The sequence below is a fragment of the Lolium rigidum genome, chromosome 1 (genome assembly GCF_022539505.1).
Source record: "Lolium rigidum isolate FL_2022 chromosome 1, APGP_CSIRO_Lrig_0.1, whole genome shotgun sequence".
Lineage (NCBI taxonomy): Eukaryota > Viridiplantae > Streptophyta > Magnoliopsida > Poales > Poaceae > Lolium > Lolium rigidum.
The window spans coordinates 134,842,780-134,869,897 of NC_061508.1; positions in this window are offsets into that span (position 1 = coordinate 134,842,780).

Sequence of the window (27,118 nt, forward strand, 5' to 3'; positions counted from 1 at the left end):
AGAGAGATGAACCACATACCTACCGGTACAGCCCCGAGCCTCGATGGAGAACTACTCCCTCCTCATGGGAGACAGCAGCGTTGATGAAGATGGCGGTGGTGTCGATGGAGGAGCCTTCCGGGGCACTTCCCCGTCCCGGCGGCGTGCCGGAACAGAGACTCCTGTCCCCCAGATCTTGGCTTCGCGATGGCGGCGGCTCTGGAAGGTTTCTCGTACCGTGGCTTTTTCGTCTCGAGGTTTTAGGTCAGGGACCTTTAAATAGGCGAAGAGGCGGAGTCGGAGGGGCGACGAGGCGGCGACACCATAGGGGGGCGCGGGCCACCCCCAGGCCGCGCCACCCTGGCGTCTGGTGGGCCTGTGCCCCCTCTCTGGCGGTTCTCGTGTGTTCTGGATGCTTCCGGGCAAAATAGGAACCTGGGCGTTGATTTCGTCCAATTCCGAGAATATTTCGTTACTAGGATTTCGAAACCAAAAACAGCAGAAAACGAGAACCGGCACTTCGGCATCTTGTTAATAGGTTAGTTCCAGAAAATGCACGAATATGACATAAAGTGTGCATATAACATGTAGAAATCATCAATAATGTGGCATGGAACACAAAAAATTATCGATACGTCGGAGACGTATCATCTACCGCCTTCCTTTCGTCTTCCCCATTTCCGCCAAAAATCTGTCGCAATACTCCAGGCCCATCATCTCTCACCCGCCGGACCACCGCACCGGAATATCCCAGCCGTACTTAGCCGGCCTACCACCTCACCTACCTTAGGTTACCGACTCCCTCGTCCGCAGCACCAGATCCGCTTCACCAACGCCGCCGTGTACTGCATCGGATCTGCTTCACCGACTGCTTCGTCCGCAGCACCAGATCCGCTTCACCAACGCCGCCGTGCACTGCACTATCTGAGTTCACCGACTCCCTCGTCTGCCGTACCTGATCCGCTTCACCAACGATGCCATGCACTGCACCGGATCTGCTTCACCGACTCCCTCATTTCAGATCTGCTTCCCCGAAACCATCATCGACCGCCCCAGATCTGCTTCCCCGACGCCGACGCCCACCGCAACCACAGCACCCCCGCCGTCGTCGACGTGACCCGCAAGGATGCTGAGTATGACTACATGAAGGCGCCGTCGAGGTAACCAGACCCCCTCCCCCCTACACGTTTTGGGCTGTTACCATATAAGGTTCAAGCATGTCTTGGTAAACTAGAATGTGTATATATACATCTGAATCTAGTCATAACTGAGATTTATATTAGCATGTAAGTATCTAGAATTGGTTTACTGTCATGCAATCCAATCTAGTTAAACCCGTGTCAATCTATATCTATACCTAATAATATCTATACCTAATAATAAAGAAAATAAGGTTTCTTGTTGGTCCGTTTTTTACTGCCCTTGGTTATTACCTGAAATTACAGAAGTTGCCACCGCTTTGTCAAAAGGAACATAACGGTTCGCTCCGGGCAATACATCACCACCGAAGACGCCATCTAGCTTCTCTTGCGGCGGCCAGATCCGCCGCCTCCCGGCCCTCTCTCTGTGCTTTCCCCTTGGTTTCTCTCCCAGATCAACCTTAGAGCATGTCTAATGGAACCCTTAAACCCTTATAGCTATAAGGGTCGAGAATTGGCAAAATTGGAGGGGTTGGAGGTGTGAGAAACAGGAGGCATTTAGTGGAACCCTTAAACCCGTAAAAAACGGTTACCTGTACAGGTTATGGTAGGGGTTGGCCCCTCCAACCCTTACATGTACAGGTCGGAGCACGGGTTGGGGCCTCGACCTCTAATTTTTTTTACAGATTTAGGGGTTTAGGGGTTCCACTAAATGGCATTTAAACCTTTAAATCCGTAAAAAAACGGTTGTATCTCTACTACTTATAAAGGAGCAAACATGAATTTCCCTAACTGCACCCCACAACGTACACGGATGCACTAAAACCCAACAATCAGGCCCACTAAACATACCAATTATAATCTCTACTACTTATAAAGGAGCAAACATGAATTTCCCTAACTGCACCCCACAACGTACACGGATGCACTAAAACCCAACAATCAGGCCCACTAAACATACCAATTATAATTAGCCTGATCAAATCTCTTTGGTCCACTTAGCAAATTAGGATGACGGACATACTCTGCCGCAGAGGAAAATACGAAACCACGCGCGCCCGTCCCTGATGATCGCTACACAAAAGGAAACTGATTAATTCCCACGATCCACGATCCCTTTCTCCCTCGACGTCGTCCTCCCTAATTTGACTCGCCACCGCCTCAGACGCCCCCGGCAGCACGCCCCTTTCTCCCTGGAGCTTTACCTCCCTGGACGGCGCGCTCGCTGCCACCGTGTCACACGCCGTCGGTTGCACCGTTGCCCTGGAGGGCGCTCTCGCTTCATAGGCTGCCGGCAGCACCGACAACGCCTCCCTCGACGGTGCCCTCGCTGGCACCGTAACCCACGCCGCTGCCTGGACCGCCGCTGCCTGGACCGCCACAGCCTCCCTATACATCGTCGTGCCTGCTGGAGTGCTGGCGGATCCCTTTCTCCCTGCCGTTCTCCCTGCTCACGCCGCCGGCAGCACGTCCCTTTCTTCGAGCTTTACCTCCCTGGACGGCGCGCTCACTGCCACTGTGTCACACGCCGTCGGCAGCACCGTTGCCGCCTCCCTCGACGGTGCCCTCGCTGCCACCGCAACACACGCCGCTGCCTGGACCGCCACATCCTTCCTGTACAGCGTCGTGCCTGCTGGAGTGCTGGCGGCAGCTATCACCTTCCTGCAAGTTCAGCCAGGTCAAAAATCATACCCCATTTACAAATACAATGAACTTCATCAATGCCAAAAAATGCAATCTCTAGCTTTTCTGCAATATCTTTGACGGTTTCATCATTTTGAGCATTGTAATAACATGCCAGCCATCCCTTTGCCCTCCACATGATACTCCTACTAGGTTAAGAAGACAACTATTTATCCTGGTACTGTCTATATGTAACATTATCCATGCGTTTGTCGATTTAGTTAATGGCATGCATATTCATATGAACAGTATTGTTGCTGTAGTACTCCTTGGGTAAGCTTTTGGGATGTCATCTCCTAATCATGATGTGGAACGCACCCCTCTTCAGGATATAAGCAACAAGAGGTCCTTGGGTAAGTATCGGCAATCAGTGTTGTGTCAGTGCTATCGTTCATGTGTTGCTAAATAATGGTATGTATGTACACAGATCCTAAAGAGTTGAAAAGACAGAGGGACAGAGAATATTATGCACGATATAAAGATGATATTCAGAAAAGACGACGTGAAGCCAGTGAAAAGAAAAAGGCTTCAACAGCCCTCATTACTGACGAGCAAACTACACCACATACACCTCTGTCCATGTCCCAAAGCAATGTACACCCTATGGAACAAAAGAGACAACGGGAGAGGGAACGGTATTCACAAAATAGGGATGGGATATTAAAGAGGCAACGTGAAGCTTACAGTCAGAAAAATGGGGCTTCTACTCCTGACGATATCAATGTCCAAGAAAATGAGACACAAACACCAGTATCTCTTGGTAATGACAAACAACAACTGCATACCCACCTACTTTTTTATTACTAATGAGCTTTTCTGCATCTATGCAGATCCTAAAGAGATAAAGAGGCAAAGGCAAAGGTTATATTATGCACAAAATAGAGAGGAAATATTAAAACGACAACGCCAATCACGTGAGCGAGAAGAAAAATGCATCTGCCCTCCTCAACGGAGGTGACACAGTACCTACAGGACAGTCAGCTGTCACCCAGCTACATAACAACTCATGTTCAGGTTCTGTAGTACCACACATTCTTGACTGCACATTGTTACCTTCCAAGTTGTTAAGCTTCCAAGATGTTAATTACTATATGCTATGCAATTTTCTTGCAGGCTTGTCAAATCTACAAAATTGTTCACGTTCACTTATAGGCATCCGACACGAAAAGGAGAATAATGCAACAGAGGAAGATGAGTCAGGTTGGTTGCACAGGAATAGTTCATACCAGATGCAACAAATTGCAGGAAGGATGCGACCTGTGGCGATGCCTCCTGGTCAGAAACTGCAAACAATTTCCACCATCGTAAGGGATATTACATATGGTAATGTCATTATGCTCAACAGTATACTGTTCCTATAAATAAAACTATTTGCAGCTTTACGGTGGATCTTACTATGGTTGTAACACAATGCAGATCCCATCACCCAAATGTCCGGTTTTCAAACACCCCAACTTGATACAGTTCTGAACCTAACTAACACAGGATGCACACTTGATGATGCTGGTTAGTACATTGGTTTATCTATTACTCCAAGATAAGAGCCATTGTTTATTTAACGATGATTCTCTTTCATTTATTCAGGTACAGAGCCTTTTATTGGCTCCAATCAACCTCAAAATACCCCAGCTAATTCTACGAGTCGAGAAATGGAAACATCCCTCAATGCTGGTCAAACCAATGAAAATCTAAAAAGTAATATTCACAACCGTACATCTACTATAATTCTGGTCTTTTTATGCTGTACTGATCTGATGATTTTCAGTAGCGGGCAACGACCAGCCGGATGATCCATATGGAATATTTGAGCCCATTGTTCACCAAACCAATTTGGAGGGTACATTTATATATTGTCTTGCACACTTCAAAATCTTCACCAAAACAATTATGTTTGAACAATATATTAACTCATATAATGCTTGGGGACGGTGCAAGGTGAACAAGCTGCATCCCATGAGTCTGATGAAGAAGCTAGATTATTTAGTGAACAAGGTATGTCCATTCTGTATTTTCAATTCAAATTGCACAATGTTGTACTATGAGTTTTAATTAAATATATTTCTCTTCTGTGCTAGATGTTCCATTTGAATCGTATCAGCTTGAAAGTCATCCTTCACGAGCAACAAATGTAGTAGATAATGACGAATTCATATACCGAAACTTACCTACAAAGCATCATGTGTTACGAAAAGTACCGGACTGCATACATTGCGGGGCATTACGGTTTCCATATGAGGGGCCTGCATTTTGCTGTAGAAAAGGAAAAGTCTCAATTGTTACTCCAGAGGTTCCAGAAGAGTTGAAACGGTTGTTTACAAGTCAAGAGGATGATGATGCTAAATATTTCAGAGAGAATATTCGGTATTTCAACTCGCACTTCTCCTTCACAAGTCTGGGAGTCACCCTTGATCGACGAGTCAGCACAGCTGCAAGAACTGGCGTATATACATTTCGGGTGAGTGCTGGTTTGTACCACGCTCTTAATAATCTGGTGGCAGCTGGTAATGGCCCTCGACATTTGCAGCTCTATATTTATGATACAGATGAAAACTTGATTCACAGGGCTAAGAGATCGCCAAATCTTAATATAGAGATCATACGGAGGATTTTGGGAATACTGGAGCGTAACCCTTATGCGCAGGTTTTCAAAAGCCTTGGGTCTGTCCCGAATCTAGATGAATATAGGATCTCACTAAACACAGATATCAAACTGGATCAACGAAGATACAATGCGCCCACGGCTTCTCAGGTGGCAGCGATATGGGTTGAAGGGAGTGACCCACAAAATTCCTTTGACAGGAGTGTTGTCGTGCATGCAAAAGGAGACCGACCCCTGTATATTAGAGCATACTATGGGTGCTACGACCCATTGTCATATCCTCTATTCTTCCCACATGGGGAGACTGGTTGGAATCGTTGGATGCCATTTGTTGGGCCTTCCGATGACACGACCCAACATTCATCTGATAATTCTGCACGACAAGTGAAACAAGCCTTTGATTTACCTAAAGGTATGGTGTGCATTATTAATTTATATACTTACTACTAATGAATGATTCAAAAGAAAACTTATGTTTCCTTCCATCTAGCAGATGATGACTTGATTAGAGAAGAACAATTTGTGAATTTTGCACCACTTAAAGACCATGATTTACCTCCAGGTATTGGTCCTCAATTATAATTTTGTTATTATTATGTGTCTATTGTTGGAATATTAATGCTGTTTAACAATATTCAGATGATAATACGATGCCAGAAACAGTTGTTACTGATGCACGATATGAAGACCATGACACTGATTTACCTGAAGGTATTGGTCATAAATGCTAGCTTAAAATTATTATGAGTCCAAAACAAATTTTAAATATTTATGTTTGACAAACTTTTAGATGACAATGAGGATAACCCAGATGAGGATTTTGGTGACAATGAGGAGAATGCAACACAATCCAGGAAATTTGTTAGTGCGAGAGAGTACTACTGCTTCAAACTGCAGGTCAGGAAGAAGCTTTTTAACATCATTTTGTTCGGGGGGGCGCCTTTTCCAGCAGTGGGCTGTTGACATGTATATCAAAATTGAGACTATGAGGCTTGACTGGTACTCAAAGCCGGCAAATCAGAAGATTATACGTGCCGACCTCTACCAGGTAGGGTGCTTCTGTTTCTTCGCATACATTATATAAATGTTGCATGCTTTTCTATAACCTTCTGTACTTTTATTATAGGGTCTTGTTGACACGGTCGTTGCTGGTGAGTCACGCGGTGATCGGATTGGCAAAAGAATCGTGCTTCCACGTAAATTTCCTGGTGGTGACCGCGACATGCAACGGAGGTTCCTGGATGCGATGGCAATAGTTCAGCGCTGGGGTAAACCAGACTATTTTGTCACGATGACTTGCAATCCCTATTGGGAGGAGATAACCGAGAAATTGTTTCCTGGGCAATTGCCACAAGACCGTCCAGACCTGGTGGCGAGAGTATTCAAGGCGAAACAACGAGATTTGATGGACTTACTAATTAAAGGTAAGCATTTCGGAGAAGTTGCAGCTTATGTACATGTCACAGAGTTTCAGAAAAGAGGTCTCCCGCATGAACATATACTTCTAATCATGAAAGCGAAAAGCAAGTTAGCGACCCCAGATGACTATGATCGGGTGATATCTGCAGAGATGCCTGAAAAAGAGAAATACCCTGTTCTGCATGATCTGGTCGTCAAACACATGTTGCACGGACCCTGCGGTGAGTTGAAGAAAAGTTGTCCTTGCATGATTGATGGACAATGCCGGTTTCATTACCCACGAGAATTTTGTGATGCCACACAGCAAGGGAAAGACTCATATCCCATCTATAGAAGGAGGGACAATGGGCGTGGAGTCAGGATCAGAGGAGCAGATTTGGATAACAGATGGGTCGTCCCTTACAACCCCTTTCTGCTTATGCGATACAACTGTCACATTAATGTTGAAGCATGCTCGAGCATCAAGGCAGTCAAGTACTTGTTCAAATACATCTATAAAGGGCATGACAAAGCATCCTTTGCATGCGAGCAGGATATCATCAATGATGGTGGAATCGTCAATGAAATTCGACAATATAGGGATGCACGCTTTGTATCTCCTCCAGATGCGATGTACCGGCTTTATGGTTATAAATTATTTGGTGTAAGTCCATCCGTATTGCAGCTCCAGCTTCATTTGCCAAACATGCATACAGTCGCATTTAAAGCGTGTGAAAATCTGGAAGATGTTGTCGCTCGACCATCTTCTTCCAAGTCAATGCTTACTGAGTACTTTGAGATGAACCGGAAGTTTCCGGCAGCACGGAAATGGTTATACAGAGAGTTTCCAGAACATTATAGGTGGATTGATGGAAATAAGAAATGGCAGAATAGAAAAAATAAGAGATCACAGATTGGAAGACTTGTGTACGCACATCCTGCTGACGGAGATAGGTACTACCTGCGTGTGCTCTTAAGTCATGTCCGAGGAGCCACTTCATTTGATGATTTAAAAACTGTAAATGGCAAGCTATGCGATTCCTTTAGGCAGGCATGTGAGCACTTAGGCCTCATTGAGCACGACAAAACCCTTGATGATTGCATGACTGAGGCAGCCACATTTCAGATGCCTTGTGCCCTAAGAAGGTTGTTTGCGACTATACTGGTATTCTGTGAGGCAACAGAAATCCGAAAAATGTGGGACAAACATCTAACATCAATGTCTGAGGATTACCGTCTTAATCAATCAAATGAGGCAGCAATAGAACAGATCGTTCTTAGAGATATCAAGGATATGTTGCAATCCATGGGAAAGGATATTACAAGCTATGGACTTCCGGATCTGGTTGAGAACGATAGTTCTTATGATGCAGAGTATAGAGAGGTAGTAGAGGAGAGACAAGTCAAAGTAGACAAAGAACATCTAGATCTATTTGGCAGTTTGAATGGTGAGCAGTTGGCTGGTTTCAATGATATAATGGATCATGTGACAAACAAAAAAGGTCAGATATTCTTCGTTGATGGTCCAGGAGGTACCGGAAAGACGTACTTATATAAGGCATTGCCTGCGAAGGTGCGTTCCATGGGTCTAATAGCGATTGCAACTGCTACATCAGGTATAGCAGCATCGATAATGCCTGGAGGCCGTACTGCACACTCCAGGTTCAAAATTCCAATCAAGCTCAAAGACAACAGCATGTGTAGTTTCACAAAGCAGAGTGGTACGGCGGAGTTGCTAAAACAGGCATCCTTGATAATTTGGGACGAAGTCGCTATGACCAAACGTCAAGCAGTTGAAACGCTTGATAGGTCGCTCCAAGATATAATGGAATGTCCTTTGCCGTTTGGCGGAAAGGTTGTCGTCTTTGGTGGGGATTTCAGGCAGGTTCTTCCCGTTGTGACACGTGGGACTAGAGCACAGATCACAGATGCTACACTTCTGAGATCCTATCTATGGGAGAAGACACGCAAGATACGCCTCACGCGGAATATGAGGGCACAGGCTGATCCTTGGTTCTCCGAATACCTTCTAAGGATCGGCAACGGAACAGAACATACAATTGGTGATGACTATGTGCGTCTCCCAGATGACATTGTGATCGGATATACTGAGGATGACAAAGCTATTAACACACTCATCGAAAGTGTCTTCCCATCGCTGCATGCAAACGCTAGATCGAGAGGATACATGAGCGCACGTGCAATCCTTTCAACCAAAAACGAGCATGTTGATGACCTGAATGACAAGATGATCTCCAGGTTTCCAGGTGAAGAAAGGTTATACCATAGCTTTGACTCAATCGAGGATGACTTGCAGAATAATTACACTATTGACTTTTTGAACTCGATCACACCAAATGGCCTGCCCCCGCATGTTTTGAGATTAAAGGTCAACTGCCCGGTCATTCTGCTCAGGAACCTCGACCCTCATAATGGCCTATGCAATGGAACACGGCTTATGATCAGAGCCTTCCAAGATAATGCAATCGACGCGGAGATTGTTGGTGGTCAGCATGCTGGAAAGAGGGTATTCATACCTAGGATCCCTATGTCGCCCTCAGAGGATATCTCACTTCCCTTCAAACTCAAGAGAAAACAGTTCCCCATCCGCCTGAGTTTTGCGATGACTATTAACAAGGCACAGGGCCAGACCATACCAAACGTCGGTATTTACCTTCCCGAGCCTGTATTCTCACATGGCCAGCTATATGTCGCATTGTCAAGGGGAGTGTCAAGAAAGACGACACGGATTTTGGCTAAGCCGAACAAGGAGGTTGATAAATCTGGGAAAAGCACCAAAAACATTGTATATAGAGACGTTTTAGAGGGGTGAGGCAGGTGTGTTATTCTTTCACGTTTTTTCATTCCAGCTGGTCTGAATTCAGCAACACTTTTTGCTTTCATATATATTTCTGAACTGGTTTCTTGTGCAGATCTGACCATGGCGGGTTGCTAATGATACTATTAGTTTCTATTTCATTATATGTGAATTTCCTTTGGTGAAGATAAAATGATTTCTACGGTCAGGTATGCTTCTACTTGGTAAGCTGTCAAATTCCCATTTATTGTATCACAGTGTTAGCTTTCTTCCTCGTGGTTATTTTTTCTGGCAAATAATGGCAGTTTATTATCACGAAAAAGATGGTGTTTTTAGTTATATACTATTTCTTTCCTTTGTTGCAGAAACAAAACATATTATTTCATTGAGACGATGCCCCAGTCTGTAGCTGCTCTATTTTGCACAGCTTGCAAAACATGGGAAATAAATGGATGAAATAAGCTTATACCTACAGTTCTGCTGATGTAGCCAAGAGTTCTCTGTACTCATTCGATGTAGTGCTTAAATTTGTGTCAATATGTGCCATGGACTTCATCTCTGAATAAATCTCATCTGCAACTTGTAATAGACAGCAGATAGTTCATATAGGTATTATGAAAATACTATCTACATAGAGGAATATTATAAGGCATGTAGTCACCTTGGATATATGTGGTGGCTTTCTGGTAATTATATATGGTCTCTCTCGGGCTTTTCTGTGCTCATGCTTCCTGGCAAAAATGAGTTAAGCCCCCCTTGTTCTTATATGGAGATAATTCTAGCAGTGTTGCAAAATTAAACATGCGAGCATATAAAGAAAATAAAAAATGATGCCCTGTTTCCTTTAGCATGGTATTATCTCATCTAACAGGAACAGCGGCAGGGTTACTTGGGAAGTTAAGACAAAATGGTGATGCCATATGTGAAGTGTGAATCAGATTGTGGGTAATCAGATTGAGAAACCGTTCTAAAAGAAAACCAGCCTGCTAAAGTACTCCTAGCCCGGTCACAGTACACACAGCTTGCCAACAAAATGCTCTCGATCTACATTGTGTAGTTCGTTTTATGTACATGAAATGCTCACAAAATCCAGCGGGCTGCTACATCCAAATCTTCCATCCAATGTGCTAGAATGTGTTAATGCCAAAATGCTAGATTTTCTAACACATCTAACGGATACGCACAACACCAACTCATCCTTTGCCATCTAAAGTTACTACAGATGCAACTCGGTTAAACTTGTTGTACCTAAATCTATATGCCAATCAGTCTACCGCCGAACTATTAAAACAAGTAAATGTTAGGCTGCATCTGGTAGTGCTACAGATCGAATCGAAATTAGTACTTCAACCAAAATTGAACAAAGAAATTCATGTAACATCTCCACCAGCATGTCTAGGTGTGCACCATTCTGCTACTACAACAAACCAGCCTGACGGCAGGACGATATTGAGGTACCTCTTCAAGCAGCAACACGAGTACGACGATGTGGATGACCTTCGTCGGCGCCCTGGCGAGCATGCCAAGATTAAGCGCCGCCTGCTCTCCAGTCTCCACAGGATGTCCACTGCCTCCTCGGGCTCTTTCATGACCGCAATCCACGACGAGGGCAAAGCAGAGAGCAGGGGATGCCGCCGGAGCGAGGAAAGGGCGGCAACAGCAGGGAGACAGGGGAGGGGGCTGGTCGTCGCGCGCGGCAGCGGTGAGGAGGAAGGGAAGGGGCGGAAACCGCTGCAGCGGTGGGATGCATGGGAGGAGGAGGTCCTGTCGCCGGCGGTGGGGACGTAAGGGAGGGGGCGGCCCTCGGCCCCGGCGGCCGGGATGCTGTGCCGATGAGGAGGGGACGGTCCACGCGGCTTGAGGATGAGGAGATGGAGACACTAGAGAGGAGCTTCAGAGTGGGGTATGTCCAGTTCGTATTTTCTTTTCGTTTTTTTAACAACTTTCTTTTTCGTAAGGCGTATCATTAGCGACAGCTTCTCTAAAAAAAAGCATTAGCGACACCTACCATCTATTTTCTTTTCAACTTATCCAAGTTTATTCGTCAACTTATACAGAGAAAAGTATGCATGACTATTAATATCAGGTTTTTGAAAGTAGACCAAGAGCAAAGATTTTTTCCGTTTTCAACTACACGGATTTTGGCTAAGCCGAACAAGGATGTTATCTAGATGCATCCAAATTTTTACAAATCTCAGACAACTTTCGTGGAACGGAGAGAGTATATTAATTTTCTCTTGAATTGGTGAGTTCGTAAGAACATGACAAATGAAAATGCAACATATATCCCTTGGATTTCAGCTCCCACGCTTACACCGGTGTAGGACATATTTAAGTGGCTCATTTAATCAAAACTACGACAAAAATCAACTCAATTTAAAACAAATGAAATGTAAAAGATATATTTTACTTAATTTAAGTAGATGGGAGTATTGTATTTTAAAGACGTGCGTTGCACGTGCAAGCTTACTGGTACAGATTTAAGGGTTCCATTAGACATGCTCTTAGGCTGTCCGGGTCGGCGCCATAGACCGTCCACTGCCGGCCCAGAAATACCGGCCGCCACCCATCCCCAAATCTTTATCCCCGCTCGTGAGCTTGAGTTTGGCGGTATGTGCGACCTCGACCCCGAATCTTCTTCCTGTGAAGCAGTTCTCCAGCCCACTCTCGCGTTGACCAGTGAAGCAGTTCTTTGTATTGGAGACAATCCTGCCCATGGCCGCGGCGGAGTGCTTTCGCCTTTCTGGGCTGTTTTTTCGGGTGAGATGGGCAGGAATTCTTCGGCGGCGCTGCCTATGGTCATGGGGCAGAGCAGGAGGGTGGCTGTCGTACTCATACCAGTTGTAAAGGGCTAGCGTTAGGTGCTAATTCGTGCCAGAAGGAAGATGGCTGCGATACTGCTGAAGTGCAGATAATTCTGCACATGCGGTTTGGGGACTGACGACACTATCCTGAATTTTACATTTTCCTCGTTGCACATGTAGGCCAATTGATCTATCATTTAGATTTAGCTAGGTTGCAAGATGGAGGAAAAAAAGGCAAATGAGAGACCGTACGTATATTAATGGACAAGGGGCCATCTTTCAGGGTGTGCCACTGGTCATTGGTTGCCAGGTTGAGCGCTGGGGAGAAAAGCGACAAGCAGACACCCCGCGTCGTCCTCCCTGGGCGGCTCGGGGGAACCCTAGCTAGCGCCGCCGCCGGCCCCCCTCCCCTGCTCCCTCCCTCCGCCGTTGGAGGAGTCCACCGGGCAAAGCCCGCGCTGGAGGATGGCGGCGGCGGGGTTCCTCTCGCGCGCGACGGTCTCGGTCTGCGGCGGGAGCCCGCGGTGGTGGGAGATGGCTCGGCCTCGGCGGCTCGCCGGCGTGGCGGCGGCCTAGCTCGGCCCCCCTCCGCCCCCCGGTGGTCCAAAGCAGCGTGGCGGGCGGAGCTCCGGCTCCTCCCAGATGTGGCGGCGACGGCGGCGGCTCCCCTGCTGCAGTCCGGCGAGGGTGGGCGGGGTGGCGGCCCCTCTCCCCTGCTTCTTCCTCTGCGGGTGGTGGTCGGCGGGTTGCTGCTGGTTGCTCGTCGCGGCGGCTTCCCGAGGTGCCGGATCCGACCGTGGCGGGCTCGGTTCGATCCGGCCCGTCGGTTCCCGCCGGCGGTGAGGTTGGTGGTCCTACGTGGTGTGGCGTCGTCGCCGCGTGGGAGGTGCTTGTGCCGGTGGTTCGCAGGCCGGCGGCGTTGTGGGTCTCCCTCATCTCCGTTCGGCAACGTGGGAGTGCGGAGGTTCGGCTGCTCCGAGCGAAAGCTGATGGCGCGGCAGCTGCGGATGTCGCTATCCTCTTGGGGGCCTTCATGGAGCCTTCGACCTCCTCCGCTCCCGGAGCATAGTTTTCGGGCGAAAGCCTAGGCCGTGTTGTGCAGGGCCGGACGACGGCGTCGATCCACGTCGCTTCCCTCTTGGGGGCGTCGTCTTGAAGACTTTGTTCCCCAGCGTGCTTTCCTGAGGCTGGACTCGCACGGCATCATGGCGGGTGGCCGGCGATGTGTGAGGTCCGTGTGGTGGCTTGTGTGGCAACGATGGCGGTGTTGAGCGATGGTTTGGTAGCGTCAAGACCTTGGCTTCGGCGAGCGTCCGAGTTTCTTCGTCTTGTGCTTCGCTTGCGGTGGAGTCGGAGCTGCTATGGTTTGTCGAGAGTCTTTATTTGTGCAGCGTACGATGACCTGCAGGGTGGCCCATTGGCGATGATCTTCCTCGGTGCAGGTCTTGCGCTTATCCTCTTCAGAGCTCGTCATCAGAGTCGGAGCTGTCTGTTGCTTCACGAGGAGTCGCTTGTTTGGCGTTGGCCGGCTTGAGCTTCACGGTGCCGCTTCGGCGAGGTCTTGGTGGTTGGTTCTTCGGTGAAGTCGGAGTCGCTGAAGAGTGATGACGATGACGTTGAAGGTCAACCACGATGACTTCTCGCTTCGGCGGCCTGTGTATCTTGTGTGGGTTGCCAGAGTGGCTCTGTGTCCCTGCGGCGGTCGTGCTCCATGACGGTCGACGGGGCACTTGTTTCGGTTTTCGGCCGGTTTTCCGCTAATAAACTGGCCAAATTCTGTACTTCTTCTTTATTAATGAAAATGGCAAGTCTTTTGCCTCGTTTCAAAAAAAATTAATGGACAAGGAAAAAAACATAGTGATATAGTGGAAGTATGTAATTCAGAAACTATCACTAACATAATTTTGCCTGGTCATGCACGATTTAAATATTTCCAGAAATATATCTATTTGTTTTTCTATTTTGCTATTCGGACACAACCTATGATTGGATTTATTTAGGAACTTTTTTTGTTACGGTTGATGCAATGGCTATCGAATTTTATTCAAATTTAAAATAAAGCAGCGAATGGAAGTACAATTTTCTCTTTCGGTTATTTTTACATGGAGGTCTGAACAGGTTTGTTTATAGTGAGGTATGGAGTAGAGACATGCTAATTTTAAAAAGATCATTAATTTTTAGTGGTAGCGAAATCTCCGATCTGAGGTCGTGGACGAGAAGAGATCATGCACGAGGCGACGGCGTTGTCACATTTGCCGCATTATCAAGGATGATTGCGTCGAAAATGACGCCCCACTCCCAAATATCATCCCTACATAGGTCATCGATTGCAACATGCAAGGTGCCGCTAGAGGAACCAGCTCCGCCGGCACCACCATGTCCGCAGAGCAGGATCTCGAGAGAGGTTAGACGATAGTTTCATCAAAGTGGAACATGACACTTTCCCACGAGATGTTGTTTGCCTTGTGTTTCCCGTTGCAACGCACGGGCAAATTTCTTTCTATCTATATCTATACCTAATAATAAAGGGAGAAACGTTTCCTTGGTTTGGTCCGTTTGGTCCGTCCGTCGCTTGGATCGTTCGTCCGTCCGTCCGTCGTGTGCGTCCTCAACTCTCCTTCGGTCGTTGTTAGGTAAGATCAGATAAGCTGAATTAAAGTCCAAATAGGAAACCAAATCCTCGCAGCACGTCTCAGGACAATAAAAAGCCGCCTGATTCGCTGGGCATCAGAAACTCTCAAACGAATCGATCCTAGCGGCAGAATCGGAACGCACTGTCGCCCCCGCCAGCTCGTTCGTCTGCGGAGTTGGAGAGTACCATCCCAGCGCTGCAAAAAGCACCGCCTTCGGCAGCTGTTCGATCGCCTCATCGCCTGCTAACCGAACTACCTTTTATCTCGGACGACCTCGATGACCACGTAACCTCTCGCCGACCGCACAAGCTTCCGTCATGCCTAGATATGTGACATCAGAGATTATGATACGTCAAGGAGTCGATGTCTAATCGCGACCAGGCGGCGTAGAAAGTCATCTTGCCGATGCCTGGACTCCTGATAGTGCGCCATGGAAGAGGCCGGCGAGCGCGGCGATGTGGAACCTGGGCTATATATGGTAGGAGGAGGCACGCGTCAAGACCTTCCGGCAGGGCTTCGTGCACGATTACTTGCCGACGAGCAAGGACCTCCGGCTCACCCATACGCCATACTCCACGCTTGTGGCCTCCGGGCAGATGAGCCAGGTCCTTGAACCGAGCAAGGGAGTCACGTGGGAGTTTCGCTAATGTCGGCGGCGGCGAGGATTACAGAGACCGGAATAATTGTCTCAGGGTCGTTGCCGGACATCACACTTTTTCGCAGCGCCGGCCGATACTTCCGCTTGACCGAGAAACTCAACACGGATCCCATAAAGACCGAGCACGATTCCTCCTTGATTTCCGTCTAATTTCTCGCCACTCGCCCTTAAAAATCTTCAAGGTCTGCATCGTCGGCTGTCACACCCAGGGTCTCCGGAAGCTCCGCCCAAGGCTCATCCTGTAGGATCAACCACGCGGCGTCATCTTCATGGCCTGCGCCGGCGGAGGCCTTGTCACATGTGTCAAGCGATGCAGCCTACAGACGGTTCCAAGGAAATTCTCGAGGACACCGCCACGGATGGCACCATCTCCTTCTCGCAGCTATCCAATCTCCCAACTGTGTGCAACGAGGAGTACTATGAGGTATCTTGTCATGGATTTCAGTTAATTTCCCGGTTACGCAAGGATGCCAGTCTACGAGATTGTCCTCAACTATTTCTGCTGGTAGAGATGGTTCAGAAGTACGACGAGGATTTCAGTTAATTTCCCGGTTACGCAAGATGCCAGTCTACGAGATTGTCCTCAACTATTTCTGCTGGTAGAGATGGTTCAGAAGTACGACGAGGCTTACGCCTTGAAGAAGGAATATAACCGATCGGTCGCACCAGCGCACGGAGACGACCGGCTATAATCTCCTCTGGATGACTTTCGTGAACTACTGTCCAACGATCTGGGCAGTGCCCAACCCTTTAGTGAGCGCGCGGCCGAAGTGGCTCTCCATTGGCGAGTAGGGCATCCAGCTAGGTCAGAAACGGCGTGGGGCCAGCTGGCGGCCACTAGGCGCGCTGCAGTGGCGCGGAGAGCCGCGAGGGAGCCAGCGGGTCGTATCACGTGAAGGATGAATGAAGAGATAAGTAAGGATGTTCATGATCTATGGTGACCAGGGAGCATTCGAGTAAAACTTGCCAACCCTTTAAGTAATTTAATTGTTCTTCCCAAATTTCTCATTTGGAAGGGAATCGATGCGACAAAAGAGATTGATAATCCATCGTGTTTGCTTTTCAGGAAGGGACGGAAATTGATCTTCCTCATTCATGAAGGTACCAGAATTGTGTTTTGCGAATTCCATATTCAGAAATTAAAATATGGTGATCAGGTTTTACTGGGTTGGCCTTAGTCACACTAACGCCTTCCACCAGACTGCCGAACTCCCTCAGATGTAATTGTCCCTCAGATGTAATTGTTGTTACTGCAGTAAGGCAACTCGCCACGTAGTACGTATAACATCATATTGGAATGTTTTTTTTTTCTTTATTTGCATATTTCACTAGCACATTACCAAGTGACCTTATATGAATACAAGAGGAAGGGGCTGCTCAATACATTAAAATTTATAATTTTGGGTAGTTTCATCCGCTGGATCTACAAGGTATAAGATTTGGGATTACATAGAAAAAGGTTTTCTCCACAAAACAAACTTGAATCTTTACGTTGCTGGTGAAAGTTATCAGTCGATTTTTTTTATTGATCCACACTATTGTTTCATCTCATCATGTTAGAATTTTAAGGTGCTTCCAAATTTGTCAATGATTTAAAGTGGCGGGCAGAGATGTAGACGCGCTAAACTAGGTTGGTTTATGCGACAAGCCACAACTGTACAAACTAAAACTTAATTTTATATGTCTCAGCAGAGCGTATTTTCACGATCTCCCGTTGCAACGCACGGGCATTTTTCCTAGTCTCTACTAATAAGTTACGAATCGGTGGCGTTGGTAGGTAAAAAAACCGGAACAAAATTTGGTACGTTAAAAAGTTTGATTCGTAAGTCAAAAAAACCGGGTGGAAGCTTCTTCTCGTTGGCTGTTCCGTATATTGGGTGGATTCGTTTTTGTCCGTCTGTCCAACAAAAACCAACCCACGCAACCACGCACACACGGCACGACTCCTCCACGTTCTAAGGACAAAAAAGAGACCAGTTGATCAACGCTCCCATGACTCCACCACAAAGACCACTCGATGCGTATGAGTTCCAAGATCCACATCGTATACGACAATGTCTAATCTTTCCATATACAACGATGCATCCTTCCCGACCTGAAGCAACAACACTTTGACTTTGTATCAGTTCCGGTCTCCAGCTGGTCAATGCTTGCTTGACCTATGCTATCGCTCTTATATATCCCCATCCACCGACGTCGTGGTGTTCAGAGAACCACAATTCCTCGTGTATGTAGATCGGTAACTACCACCGATTATCTCGCCTAGCGGCTCGTAACGCCCCAGTGGTGGTGCCAGCAAGAGAGCTCCCGACGCGAGCCTCCATGGCGTGCTCACCTCGGCTCCGCTTGTGACGAGCCTCCACGGCAGCAAAAAGCGATAACCCGAGGCCGGCGCCCAATACCGCTTCTACGGCGGTGGCGCCTAGCCTACAGAGGAAGAGAAGATCGATGACGAGGGAAGTTACACAACAGGAAGGATCTCGACGGCGGGCATGTCATGGCTGAATGTAGGACGCCAGGATCGTGTCCGAGATGGAGACCAGAAACTACGTGTGGTTGCTCGATAAGGAGGTCAGTTGTACGGCTCCACCACCTGGCCAGGGCGCCCGCTGCCGCCGGAGAGGAGGGCCAGTGCACAAGGAGATGAGACGGTTTCAGCTTGGCCCAGTATTCGTTAGCTCAGAGTTTTGACCTTCAAAGAACGAGTTCGTGATGCATGAATGAAACCGGTGCTGTTGCCTCGCCGGCAGCCCAGCACAGCGGCACGCTTTGACGCGGAATTCGGGAGATGATTTCTGTAACGAGAAGGATATGTATGATCTGAATTTTCTTTCGACATAGGATATGATGGTACGTACAGTACTAGCATTGGCATGTCAGTAACTGATGACTATTTTCTCTTCTAATGGGAGGAATTATGCGCCTGTTTTTCCATCGCAAAAGCTCTGAACAAAGTGTCTCCAAACTCCAAACCTTTGAACAAACATGACGGGCATCGATTCATGCATGTTGTGGTGCTGCAATAGTCCCCGGAGTTCACATAGAGGAAAGACGTCACTATTGGGGATAGATTTGGCTACTGGAAACCACCGGTGATTCCAGTTGTTCAGCTTTTCTAAATACTCCTTTTCCAGCTTTAATTTTAGAAAAGATATCCATAAGAGAAGATGGATTTTTAAAAGTTCAAGCAAGTTTTATGTTTGATTTTTTTGTAATTAGCTAAAACCAAAGGTTTTGCAAAGTTTTGAACACATTATTGTTATTTAATTTTTATTTTAAAACAAGAAAAAGGGCAAAAGAATTTGTACAACTGAGAAATAGTTTTTAGGGATTTTATTGTGAGACATGCACATAGAATTTGTGCCAAAAGTGGACATATAGAGGTAAATGTTTGGACTTCACCTGAGAAGAGAAGCCACCGCTCCTACTATGTCGACAGAGATAATATTGAATGGGCGAACTAATACTATGATCACGCACGCAGATCAATTTTGGCATCAGGTATTCTACGCGGCAACTGTAAAACAAAAATCAATACATATCATCGTGCATGCACCCATAACATAATCTACAAGGTCAAAAAGAAATTCCGCAGCAACGCGCGGGCATCACGCTAGTACCTAATAATAAAAGCAAAATAGCTTCTTGTTGGTCCGTTTTTTAATACCCTGATTTTCGGCTAAAATTACATGCTCCTGCCACCGCCAAGTTATATAACGTTTCGTTTTAGAAAAAAGTCAGGAATAAATATCCCGTCTTCTTCCCCCATCTCCTCGATCTTTCTCCCAACGCAGCTCACGCCGCTGCATCGGGCGGCGACGCTGGTGGCCAAAAAGGACGGGATCCTACGGCAGGCGGGCGCGCAGGCATCGGTCCGGAACGCGTTAGCGGGGGACTCCTTCGGACGCCTTCTCGCCGACACGCACAAGAAGTTGTCGTCACAGTTGCGCTCACCGGAATCCGTGCGCACGGACTCCCAACTTGCCGTCTACCAGATGCTGCTCGGCGGCTACTCGAGGACGCGCTAATCTTACACTGCTTCAAGGAGGCCGTGGGTTCGCTTCTTCTTCCCACCCCGACCAAACGAGCAGTTCTCCTAAAAAACAGAGCTCGATAGGATTCTCCATCCCGCGGCCACCAAATCGATCTCCAGAAAGCGGCGCCGCCTCCCTCATCCGGTGGGAGGAATGGAACCGCCCGCTTTGAAACCCCTGCCCATAAATCCGGGAGATCGTCCCTCAGTCCCTGTCACCGACGCCTGCGGATTTGATCTTGACCTGTGGTGCTAGATCGGATTTTGCCTGCCAGGAACGAACCCAACCACCACTGTGGCTTTTCTTCTGTGTTCTTTTTCGAATTTGTTTCTCCCTGGTCAAACGGCGGCGGCAGGCCCGAGCGCCGCAGTGTCTCATGCGCTGCTGCTCTTACCTACACATGTCCTACTGCTGCTACCGATCTGGACTCTGGTCTAGCGTTGAGGAGTCAAACATCAACGAGCCTCTGTTAGAGGTAGACCCAGTTCAGTCCGTCGGTCAGTTCTAATGCGAGCAAGATTAAAATCCGTAGTCCAAACTAGCTGATGTGAATGGAACATGTTTATTTACTTGGTACTGTTGCGCTATATGAATCTCAGATTATAGAGAGCGGAACTAGCTTAATTTCAATGGATCGTTTGTATTTAATTGGCGATGTTCGTGCTAGATGAATCTCAGTGTATAAAAGATTAACACTTTGTGCTTTGTGTACTTTTTGGGCATTTGCATAGGACAAATTGTGTGTTCTTTTTGCATTTCTATACACCAATATACATATAAACTAGAACATGAATTTAAACAATGTACTATTTGAAATGCGAAACTAAGTAATTGATTGAAAAAAAACCGCTCATATATTTGGTTATGAAATAATATGGTTTGAATGGAGGATTTTGTTGTTGTATTTTGTTTTCAGAATCCAAGAAATAGACATGTCTACCGATAAATATGGGAGGGCTCCATAAGTCGTAACAAATCAACAATATTTACATGTGGGAAAACACACATCCGAGCATGCTGTACAATTTGCTGGCACATCACAATAACAATCACATTTTTCGGATGATACTAGGTGAATTTTGTTTTCAGATGATGTTTTTTTAGTAGTTAAATTTTTCGTGATTTTTATTGCTAAACAGGGAACTAAGATCCCGGTGCAACGCACGGGCATATTTCCTAGTATAATAATAAAGAAACTAAGGCAAAATTTTCGTCCAACGCCCCCCCCCGCGAGTTAATACTGATTCGTCCGTCTAAAAAAGCATCGACAGAGAAGTCCCATAGATCCAGCTCCGCCCCGCTCTCAATGCGCGTGGCAGATGGCAGAAACCTGCGCATTTGCCCATGCCACTCCTCGAGCTCTCTGTCTTGATGTGCTTCACACACCTTGATGTGCTTCACACACAGGGCTTATAATACTAGGAAGCTTGTACATGACCCTTTAGATTGTTGCCATGTGCCAGAATCCAAACCCTATACCATACTTCTAGAATACTCTACAAACTCTAGATATTTCATACTACTCGTAAATATCTTACTCTAGAACATTCCCCATTCTACAATTCTCTCTACATACCTTGGATACTTCATGACTAAGCTAGCTACTTTACTAGCCAACCACATTGATAAGATTACTACTAACAATCTCCCCCATAATCTTTTCATATAAACTATCTTTACTACGTATTAAAGTTTAAACAGGTCGCGGTGGTTGGTGATGGTACGTCAAACGTGTATACAACTCACCCGAACATAAAAAGTAAGGTCAGCGTGACCGGCTCCATAAGGAGTTCTTATCAGGATTAGTTAGGTCACAACCAAAATCCAATCCGTAGCACTAGGTAGTAAAATCACTATCCCTTTCCTAATTCTAATCGGTAAAACAAGCATAGATCGGTTCAGCCACACATCTTTTTCGTTCGCTCTCCTTTTTATTCTCTAAGGAACCCTCTCCTTAACGAGCGTAGATTGATGGAGATGGCTTTTGTACCGGTCAATCTTTATATCGGCAGGTGATGAGTGTATGCATGTACATGTGAGCGTCTATGATTGTACTGTGTGTTGCAAAAAAGAGTATTAATTTTTATCTTGTTCATATTAAGACTAGCAAAGCGTTCCCTGCTCTATAAACTCTCAAGAAACACCCCTATAATATCTATCTAGTTCGTCCTAATGTTAGAACAGTAATTGCATGCTATGTAATTCATCTATTTTTTTTTAGGAAACCTACATGTTTGTTTTCTTTTCTTATGCGCAGGTGACAGGTTGTGTGCTGGGACCATAGCCGCTGTCTGTTTTGTTCGTTGCAAAATGTTGTTTTATATTCCGCCATTCTGTGCTCTTCTGTGTTCACAAGGTTTTACATTATAATTTCCATATGTTTTGTTGTAAACATTGACGGTAAATGCCAATTACTATTTCCTTTCTGCTATCCTTTTGCCATCCTGTAGTACATGTGTGAACTCATTGCTCTGGTACATTTAAATTCTTCATTGTTTTTGATCTTCAAGAGCTGTAACCCTAACTCTTTGCTGTAATTTCATGTTGCACTATCACATGGAACACAACAAATCGTGGAGTGAATCACTGATTGCGCGTAATTAACACGTCCGTTGGGAACCCCAAGAGGAAGGTATGATGCGCACAACAGCAAGTTTTCCCTCAGAAAGAAACCAAGGTTATCGAACCAGTAGGAGCCAAGAAGCACGTCGAAGGTTGATGGCGGCGGGATGTAGTGCAGCGCAACACCATGGATTCCGGCGCCAACGTGGAACCTGCACAACACAACCAAAGTACTTTGCCCCAACGAAACAGTGAGGTTGTCAATCTCACCGACTTGCTGTAACAAAGGATTAGATGTATAGTGTGGATGATGATTGTTTGCAGAAAACAGTAGAACAAGTATTGCAAGTAGATTGTATTCAATGTAAAAGAATGGACCGGGGTCCACAGCTCACTAGAGGTGTCTCTCCCATAAGATAAATAGCATGTTGGGTGAACAAATTACAGTTGGGCAATTGACAAATAGAGAGGGCATGACCATGCACATACATGATATGATGAGTATAGTGAGATTTAATTGGGCATTACGGCAAAGTACATAGACCGCTATCCAGCATGCATCTATGCCTAAAAAGTCCACCTTCAGGTTATCATCCGAACCCCTTCCAGTATTAAGTTGCAAACAACAGACAATTGCATTAAGTATGATGTGTAATGTAATCAATAACTACATCCTCGGACATAGCATCAATGTTTCATCCCTAGTGGCAACAGCACATCCACAACCTTAGAACTTTCTGTCACTGTCCCAGATTTAATGGAGGCATGAACCCACTATCGAGCATAAATACTCCCTCTTGGAGTTAAGAGTAAAAACTTGGCCGAGCCTCTACTAATAACGGAGAGCATGCAAGATCATAAACAACACATAGGTAATAGATTGATAATCAACATAACATAATATTCTCTATCCATCGGATCCCGACAAACACAACATATAGCATTACGGATAGATGATCTTGATCATGTTAGGCAGCTCACAAGATCCGACAATGAAGCACATAAGGAGAAGACGACCATCTAGCTACCGCTATGGACCCATAGTCCAGGGGTGAACTACTCACTCATCACTCCGGAGGCGACCATGGCGGTGAAGAGTCCTCCTCGGAGATGATTCCCTCTCCGGCGGGTGCCGGAGGCGATCTCCTGAATCCCCCGAGATGGGATTGGCGGCGGCGGCGTCTCTGGAAGGTTTTCCGTATCGTGGCTCTCGGTACTAGGGGTTTCGCGACGAAGACTATATGTAGGCGGAAGGGCAGGTCAGGGGGCCACACGAGGGCCCCACACGCCAGGGCCGCGCGGCCAGCACCTGGGCCGCGCCGCCCTGTTGTGGCGGCGCCTCGTGGCCCCACTTCGTAAGTCCTCCGGTCTTCTGGAAGCTTCGTGTAAAAATAGGCCCCTGGGCGTTGATTTCGTCCAATTCCAAGAATATTTCCTTACTAGGATTTCTAAAACCAAAAACAACAGAAAACAGCAACTGGCTCTTCGGCATCTCGTTAATAGGTTAGTGCCGGAAAATGCATAAATATGGCATAAAGTATGCATAAAACATGTAGATATCATCAATAATGTGGCATGGAACATAAGAAATTATCGATACGTCGGAGACGTATTGATACGCGTACAGCACGCGTCCGTTGGGAACCCCAAGAGGAAGGTGTGATGCGTACAGCGGCAAGTTTTCCCTCAGAAAGAAACCAAGGTTTATCGAACCAGGAGGAGCCAAGAAGCACGTTGAAGGTTGATGGCGGCGAGATGTAGTGCGGCGCAACACCGGGGATTCCGGCGCCAACGTGGAACCCGCACAACACAACCAAAGTACTTTGCCCCAATGAAACAGTGAGGTTGTCAATCTCACCGGCTTGCTGTAACAAAGGATTAGATGTATAGTGTGGATGATGATTGTTTGCAGAAAACAGTAGAACAAGTATTGCAGTAGATTGTATTCGATGTAAAGAATGGACCGGGGTCCACAGTTCACTAGAGGTGTCTCTCCCATAAGATAAATAGCATGTTGGGTGAACAAATTACAGTCGGGCAATTGACAAATAGAGAGGGCATGACCATGCACATACATGATATGATGAGTATTGTGAGATTTAATTGGGCATTACGACAAAGTACATAGACCGCTGTCCAAGCATGCATCTATGCCTAAAAAGTCCACCTTCAGAGTTATCATCCGAACCCCTTCCAGTATTAAGTTGTAAACAACGGACAATTGCATTAAGTATGGTGCATAATGTAATCAATAACTACATCCTTAGACATAGCATCAATGTTTTATCCCTAGTGGCAACAAGACATCCACAACCTTAGAACTTTCTCGTCATCGTCCCGCATTTAATGGAGGCATGAACCCACTATCGAGCATAAATACTCCCTCTTGGAGTTAAGAGCAAAAACTTGGCCGAGCCTCTACTAATAACGGAGAGCATGCAAGATCATAAACAACACATAGGTAATAGATTGATAATCAACATAACATAGTATTCTCTATCCATCGGATCCCGACAAACACAACATATAGCATTACGGATAGATGATCTTGATCATGTTAGGCAGCTCACAAGATCCGACAATGAAGCACATAAGGAGAAGACAACCATCTAGCTACCGCTATGGACCCATAGTCCAGGGGTGAACTACTCACTCATCACTCCGGAGGCGACCATGGCGGTGAAGAGTCCTCCGGGAGATGATTCCCCTCTCCGGCAGGGTGCCGGAGGCGATCTCCTGAATCCCCCGAGATGGGATTGGCGGCGGCGGCGTCTCTGGAAGGTTTTCCGTATCGTGGCTCTCGGTATTGGGGGTTTCGCGATGGAGGCTTTAAGTAGGCGGAAGGGCAACGCGGGGGGCCACACGAGGGCCCCACACACCAGGGCCGCGCGGCCAAGGGCCAGGCCGCGCCGCCCTGTGGTGTCGGCGCCTCGTGGCCCCACTTCTTTTCCCCCTCGGTCTTTTGGAAGCTTCGTGCAAAAATAGGCCCCTGGGCGTTGATTTCGTCCAATTCCGAGAATATTTCCTTACTAGGATTTCAGAAACCAAAAACAGCAGAAAACAGCAACTGGCTCTTCGGCATCTCGTTAATAGGTTAGTGCCGGAAAATGCATAAATACGACATATAATGTGTATAAAACATGTAGATATCATCAATAATGTGGCATGGAACATAAGAAATTATCGATACGTCGGAGACGTATCAGCATCCCCAACCTTAGTTCCTGCTTGTCCCGAGCAGGTAAACGATAACAAAGATAATTTCTGGAGTGACATGCCATCATAACCTTGATCATACTATTGTAAGCATATGTAATGAATGCAGCGATCGAAACAATGGTAATGACATGAGTAAACAAATAAATCATAAAGCAAAGACTTTTCATGAATAGTACTTCAAGACAAGCATCAATAAGTCTTGCATAAGAGTTAACTCATAAAGCAATAAATCAAATTAAAGGTATTGAAACAACACAAAAGAAGATTAAGTTTCAGCGGTTGCTATCAACTTATAACATGTATATCTCATGGATATTGTCAATGTAAAGTAATATAACAAGTGCAATATGCAAGTATGTAGGAATCAATGCACAGTTCACACAAGTGTTTGCTTCTTGAGGTGGAGAGAAATAGGTGAACTGACTCAACATAAAAGTAAAAGAAAGGTCCTTCAAAGAGGAAAGCATCGATTGCTATATTTGTGCTAGATCTTTGGTTTTGAAAACATGAAACAATTTTGTCAACGGTAGTAATAAAGCATATGTATAATGTAAATTATATCTTACAAGTTGCAAGCCTCATGCATAGTATACTAATAGTGCCCGCACCTTGTCCTAATTAGCTTGGATTACCGGGATTATCATCGCAATACACATGTTTTAACCAAGTGTCACAAAGGGGTACCTCTATGCCGCCTGTACAAAGGTCTAAGGAGATAGCTCGCATTTGGATTTCTCGCTTTTGATTGTTCTCAACTTAGACATCCATATCGGGACAACATAGACAACAGATAATGGACTCCTCTTGAATGCATAAGCATGTAGCAACAATTAATGTTCTCATATGAGATTGAGGATATATGTCCAAAACTGAAACTTCCACCATGATTCATGGCTTTAGTTAGCGGCCCAATGTTCTTCTCTAACAATATGCATGCTCTAACCATTTAATTAGTGGTAAATCTCCCTTACTTCAGACAAGACGGACATGCATAGCAACTCACATGATATTCAACAAAGAGTAGTTGATGGCGTCCCCAGAAACATGGTTATCGCACAACAAGCAACTTAATAAGAGATAAAGTGCATAAGTACATATTCAATCCCACAATAGTTTTTAAGGCTATTTTGTCCCATGAGCTATATATTGCAAAGGCGAATGATTGAAATTTTAAAGGTAGCACTCAAGCAATTTACTTTGGAATGGCGGAGAAATACCATGTAATAGGTAGGTATGGTGGACACAAATGGCATAGTGGTTGGCTCAAGGATTTTGGATGCATGAGAAGTATTCCCTCTCGATACAAGGTTTAGGCTAGCAAGGTTATTTGAAACAAACACAAGGATGAACCGGTGCAGCAAAACTCACATAAAAGACATATTGAAAACATTATAAGACTCTACACCTTTCTTCCTTGTTGTTCAAAACTCAATACTAGAAATTATCTAGACTTTAGAGAGACCAAATATGCAAACCAAATTTTAGCAAGCTCTATGTATTTCTTCATTAGTAGGTGCAAAGTATATGATGCAAGAGCTTAAACATGAGCACAACAATTGCCAAGTATCAAATTATTCAAGACATTTTAGAAT